The sequence below is a fragment of the Plecotus auritus genome (assembly GCF_963455305.1).
Source record: "Plecotus auritus genome assembly, chromosome: 1".
Classification (NCBI taxonomy): domain Eukaryota; kingdom Metazoa; phylum Chordata; class Mammalia; order Chiroptera; family Vespertilionidae; genus Plecotus; species Plecotus auritus.
Genome location: NC_137770.1, coordinates 189,017,296 through 189,023,525, shown reverse-complemented (window position 1 = coordinate 189,023,525; position 6,230 = coordinate 189,017,296).

Sequence of the window (6,230 nt, the reverse complement as noted above, 5' to 3'; positions counted from 1 at the left end):
TCATTAGCAAAGCATTAGCAAAGAATTTCTGTTGAAAATATTAAAGCCAAAGGCTGCCAGTTAAGGAAATGGTAGGAAATACTAATGATCATTTCAAGAGTGCTTTAAAAGTAGTCTCCCTTTTTCTTCTTTCCACTTCTCTTAGAGTTTGTGTCTAAAGTCAATAACGAAATGCCTGCAAGAGTAATGTGATATAAAGCCTGATTATGCCTCATGAAACGAAACTCATTTCTGTTCCCAAAATAATGCAAGGGAGCTGTCACTTTCTTTCGGAAGATAGTGTGGCTTTGTGATACCACACCCTCGGGCCTGCTGGTGACGCCTGGGAACACGGAGGGAAGGCAGTCAAGAGCTCAGTCTGAGAAGCCGCTGAGGTCAGCCTCTGACCACAATGGCCCAGGGCCCCTCTGTGTGTTCTAACCAGGCACCGCTGGCGAAACCAGAGAAGGAAAACATGGGTCTGTGAAACTAAACCTCCAAAAAACGCAGAGGCCACGCCCTTTCTCACAGAGAGCAGGAGGTTATTTGTGGGGCAAGGGCTGGTGACAAGGTGCACTTTATAAATGCTTCCGCCTGCTTAAAGGGGAGACTAGCTATGCATTGTTCATGGTGTGATGAGCAAATTCTTCATGACAAAATGGGCTTGTTTACTGTATAAAAAAGTATGAGTTGAATACAAATGTAAAATAAAATCTATTTGAAGAAAGGATAACTGCCTTAGGCCAAAACACCCGAAAGGCAGCTCTGAAGGTGGAACCCTGCTGGAGGCCACCAGAGGTCAGAGCGATGACTGGCTGCCACCAACTTTTGTTTTATGCTAAGAACAAGCCAGCATTCATGCCCAGCCTGGAGAGCCCATCAGCAGCAACCCAGAGCCATCTGAGGTGTGTTCACACAGAGCCAAGCAGAGAAATGGACACTCAGGGACAGGTTAAAGCTCCGTGCTCCCAGCTACAATAACGCAGAGGTGTGGTAGAGCTAAGGGGGAGGGGAGGAGGGAGAGAACTAATTTGGGGGGGTACCTACTGGGTGACAGGAACATGCTAAGTGCTTTATGCATAGGTGCCTGTGTCTGATGAAGAAGAACTTTTTCATTAGGTTATTTAATAAGAGAAGGGATCAGACATTTCTTTCTGGATAACGTCAAAAAGTTCCTTGGCAGACCTTCTTTGTTCCTGGGAGAGTCACTTGAATTTACAAGTTTAAGTGGAGTCAGCACCTCCAGGAGATGTGCTAGCAGGTACTCAGCACTGTTAGCTGGAGGAGGGGCTTACATTTGCACTCTGCACTGAAGGAGCTTCCTAGAGGGACATGTGACCTTGGCCACTACCCTTTTGAAATTTATTGTAACCAGAATGTTTCAACTGAATTAGGATGGTTCCAACTGACACCTATTGGCAGGAAAAGATACCAAGGTCCCATAACCCACCATGAAAGGGATGTCTGGACGGGTGACAAGCTCCTCTGGATCCCGTCCAGATGTCACACAATGACCGAGTGGCTGTAACCTGAAGAGAAGTAACCTTAAGAGGCCACATCCTGGCAACCATGTTGTGTGCCAGCATTGGGACCAGAGGCAGCGGTAAGGGCCATTTGACTGGGTGGGGCCAAAAAGTACCAATAAAAAAAATAGCAGCTGAGCCCAGCTGGCGTGGCTCAGTGTTTGAGCGTTGACCCATGAACCAGGAGGTCATGGTTGGATTCCAGGTCAGGCCACATGCCCAGGTTTCGGGCTCGATCTCCTGCTATGGGCAGGAGGCAGCTGATCAATGATTCTCTCTCATCATTGATATTTCTATTGCTTTCTCCCTCACCCTTTCTCTCTCTAAAATCAACTTTTTTTTTTTTTTTTTTTTTCTTTTAAGAAAACAATAGCAGCTGAAACCGGAGCCTACAGGTGAATGGTCAGGCTTTTCCAAGTTTCTCTCCATCTGAGATTGGGAAGAATTATCCTTTGGAAGAGTAAGCCCCTGGAGTTCTTGCTTAATTTGTAAAGGATATTTAAAGTAGGGGATTCTAAACTTATTGGCATGTAGGAATTCAAAATTTAATTAGACAATTTAAAAAGATATGAGCAAACCTATACCTTGGGGTACAACCTTACCCCCAGCTGGAGAGGCGGGTCGTGGGATCCTACTGAATCTTCTCATCCATTCTGAGAGGTGCTTGCTATAATTCCGCACTTCACAGATAGAAACAAAGGCCTTGTGAGGCTGTGTGATTGGTCCAAGGTTACTAAGCAAGTAAAATAACGACAGGATTGCAATCCCAGTGTGGTGCTCAGCCTGCTCTCATTTCCCTGGAGCACGCTGAAGTGGGAGCAATGGAAAGCAGTCTGGAGCACAATCGTGCCAAAAGACTGACAACCACGCAGAGGTAAAACACTATTTGGCATAAAGGTGAAGAAAGAAAACAAACAACCTCTAATCTTTCACTTCATCTCATACGCTCATAAATGTATAAGGCACCTGAACATGCTCAACATATATGCACCTTAATTTTGAGATCCAGTTCTACAAATCACAGGAAGTATTTCATGTATTTCTGTTCTCTGCAATGAGAATCAGGGGAGAAAGAGAATCTTCAGCAAAACCAGCGGGAAGGCCTGTGCTCTTCAGTCTGGAAATGTGAATGCTGAAGGGAAAGCACGAAAAGGAAAGGTAATCAAATATGGCTGCGGAGTTGTTCTCCAAACTGAAAATTACCGCAAGGGGGAATTTCTAAAAGCTTGAAGGGCATAAAATAGCCTATAGGCTGGGTTCCAAAACAAGTTTAAAGAAATTGGTCATAAGGACGCGGAAGCAGCCAGTTTACTCAGACATCGCACGGTAAAAAGCATAATTCTGTATTTAAAAAAAAAAAACTTCAAAAAACAAAAACCACTATCACCTCACAGAAAAAAAAGAGAGAGACCAATAATTGAAAGAAAATTCACAAAATCATTAACAGGCAGAGGAATCAATATCACTAGTCATTTTTTAAAGTGCATTAAAATATGTTGCCTATCAGAAAGAAAAACAAATTTAAGATAAATATCCCTTACTGACAAGAGTTGAGTGAAAGACACATTCTCATACACTGCAGGTAAGATCAAAAATTCACACAACCTTTCTGGAAAAATTTGCCAATATGTACTAATGACCTTGTCACAATAAGCCCAAGAAGCTGTCTTAGTAAATAAGCTGCAATACTGGCAAAAAATGTATTATTAGCCTGAACCGGTTTGGCTTAGTGGATAGAGTGTCAGCCTGCAGACTGAAAGGTCCCAGGTTCGATTCCAGTCAAGGGCATGTACCTTAGTTGCGGGCACATCCCCAATAGGTAGTGTGCAGGAGGCAGCTGATTGATGTTTTTCTCTCATCAATGTTTCTAACTCTCTATCCCTCTCCCCTCCTTTCTGTAAAAAATCAATAAAATATATATTTTTTAAAATGTATTATTATTTGGGGCAGATGTTCCTATTTATAAAGGCATTGCTATTTATAAGTACAGTCTTATTTATAATAGCAGTATCCTATCTAATAAAAGAGTAATATGCAAATTGACCATACCTCCACTACACCCACATGCCCACTAGCCAATCAGGAGCGAGTATGCAAATTAACCCAACCAAGATGGCTGCAGCCACGGAGAAAGCAGGAGGCTTGGGTTTCCCCAGCAATGGACAAAGCCAAACTTTCTGCACACCCTGGCCGGCCCAGGTCTCCACTTAAGGCTACAAAGTTTCAATTATAAAAGATAAATAAATTCCAACAAAAATGTCAGCAGCCCCAGAGCTGGAGAGAGCAGGAGGCTTGAGTTGCCCCCGGTGATGGAGGAAGCCAAGTTTCCGCAGCCCTGGCCTGCCTTGGCCTCTGCTTAAGGCTACAAAGTTTAAATTATAGAAGATAAATAAATCCCAGATACCAGTGCCTCCACTTGGGTTGCCAGGGGGCGTGGCCGGCCTGCAAACCACCACAGGCCCCTCGCCTAGGCCGCCCCACACCCCAAGGGAACCCCCACCCTGATCTGGGACACCCTTCAGGGCAAACCAGCTGGCCCCCATCCGTACACCAGGCCTTTATCCTATCTAATCCTATATAATAAAAGGATAATATGCAAATTGCCCATCACTCCAATACACAATATGGCTGCCCCATGTGGTCAAAGATGACTACCCCCATGTGGACACAAGATGGCCACCACAAGATAGCTGGCAGGGGAGGGCAGTTGGGAGGAACCAGGCTTGCAAGGGAGGGCCGTTGGGGGCAATCAAGCCTGCAGGGGAGGGCAGTTAGGGGTGACCAGGCTGGCAGAGGAGGGAAGTTGGGGGCAACAGGGCCTGCAGGGAAGGGCAGTTGGGGGAGACCCAGGCCTGCAGGGGAGAGCAGTTCGGGGGGACCAGGCCTGCAGGGGAGGGCAGTTAGGGGTGACCAGGACTGCAGGGGAGGGTAGTTAGAGGCAAACAGGCTAGCAGAGGAGCAGTTAGGCATTAATCAGGCTGGCAGGGGAGTGTTTAGGGGGTGATCAGGCTGGCAGGCAAAAGCGGTTAGGGGCAATCAGGGGTGATCCCTACTGGGATCGGGCCTAAACGTGTCGGACATCCCTCAAGGAGTCCCAGATTGGAGAGGGTGCAGGCTGGACTGAGGGGCACAACCCCCCCATGCACGAATTTCGTGCACCGGTCCTCTAGTTATTTATAAAAGCAGAAAACTGGAACAACTTAAATGTCCAAAGTAAAATTTAAATAAATTATAGTACAACCATACAATGAAATATTATGGAGCAATTTAAAATGTAAACATTTTAACAAAGAGAAATTGTATGTTAGAAAATTTAAGCAAAAATAACAATCAAGATCAAATGGTATAGATAGAATTCTCGGTCTGGCTGGTGTGGCTCAGCTGGTTGGAGCCTTGTCCTGTGCACCAAAAGGTTTCAGGTTTAATTCCCAGTCAGGGTACATACCCAGGTTTCTGGTTCAATCCCCTGACAGGGGGCCTACAGGAGGCAGCTGACTAATGTTTCTCTCTCACATTGATGGTTCTTTCTCTCTCCCTCTTCTTTCCTCTTTCTCTGAAAAATCAGTAGAAACATATCCTCGGGTGAAGATTTAAAATAAATAGCATTCTTCTAGCCATCTATATATATAAAAGCCTAAGCAACCAGAATGACCAGAATGACCAGTCACTATGATGCGCAGTGACCACCAGGGGGCAGACACTTAATGCAGAAGCTGCCCCCTGGTGGTCAGTGAGTTCCCACAGCCAACTTCCCCAGGCCAGCCAACCTCCCTCAGTCTCTCCCCACAGCAGGCAGGCCCCAATCACCCTGATTGGGGCTAGGCCCTGGGCTGGGACAGGGAACCAGGGGTGGGTGGTGGCGGATGTGGCCCCTTTCCCAGGGGGCCAAGGGCTGGCTCCCTCCTCAGGGCCGGTGGCCAACCTCCCGTGCCTTGTCCCTCTCCCCGGCTGGCAGGCCCCGATCGGCCTGCCACCCACCTGCCACGGTGGCGGCATGGCAGCGAGGGAAGGAGGGGGGGCGGAGGTGGGGCAGAGGTGGGGCGGAGGTGGGGAACTGCGTGGTGGTGGGGTGCCAATGATGGCAACATTGGTGTCCGGCGTCCATTCCTTCTGCACCCAGCCCAGCAACCATCGCCTCCTCTCTGGTCCAGCCCTGATTGGCCTGGCCCCGATCAGCCCTGATTGCCGGCCAGGCTTAGGGACCCCACCCATGCATGAATTTTGTGCACCGGGCCTCTAGTGTTAAAATAATAAGCACAGAAAGAGATTAAATGGAAAGGATGCAAAATTGTCATAGTGATTGCTTCTGTATGTAAGACTATGGATAATGTTTTTTTTCTTTATACTTTTTGTATGATCTAGTATCTTTGAAATGTCTGTGTTTTACTATTTTTATAATCTACTATTTTTATTATAATCATGTAATCATATAATAATCCGTATATATAAAAGCCCAGTGACTGGAACGGCAGAACAACTAGAGTGACCAAAATGACTGGTGGCTATGATGTGCACTACAGCAACCAACCAGCCTGATCCAGCCCTGATCATCCCCCGCCCCCCACCACCGCCCCCATGGCCAGCCCACACCCGATCGACCCCCAGCACCCCTATCAGGGGTGGGGCTGGCCAGCCAACTGCCCACCGCCCCTCTCCCCCCACCAGCCCAGCCTGATGGGCCCCCATCAGGGCAGGCCAGCCGGACCCCACCCATACACAAATTCGTGC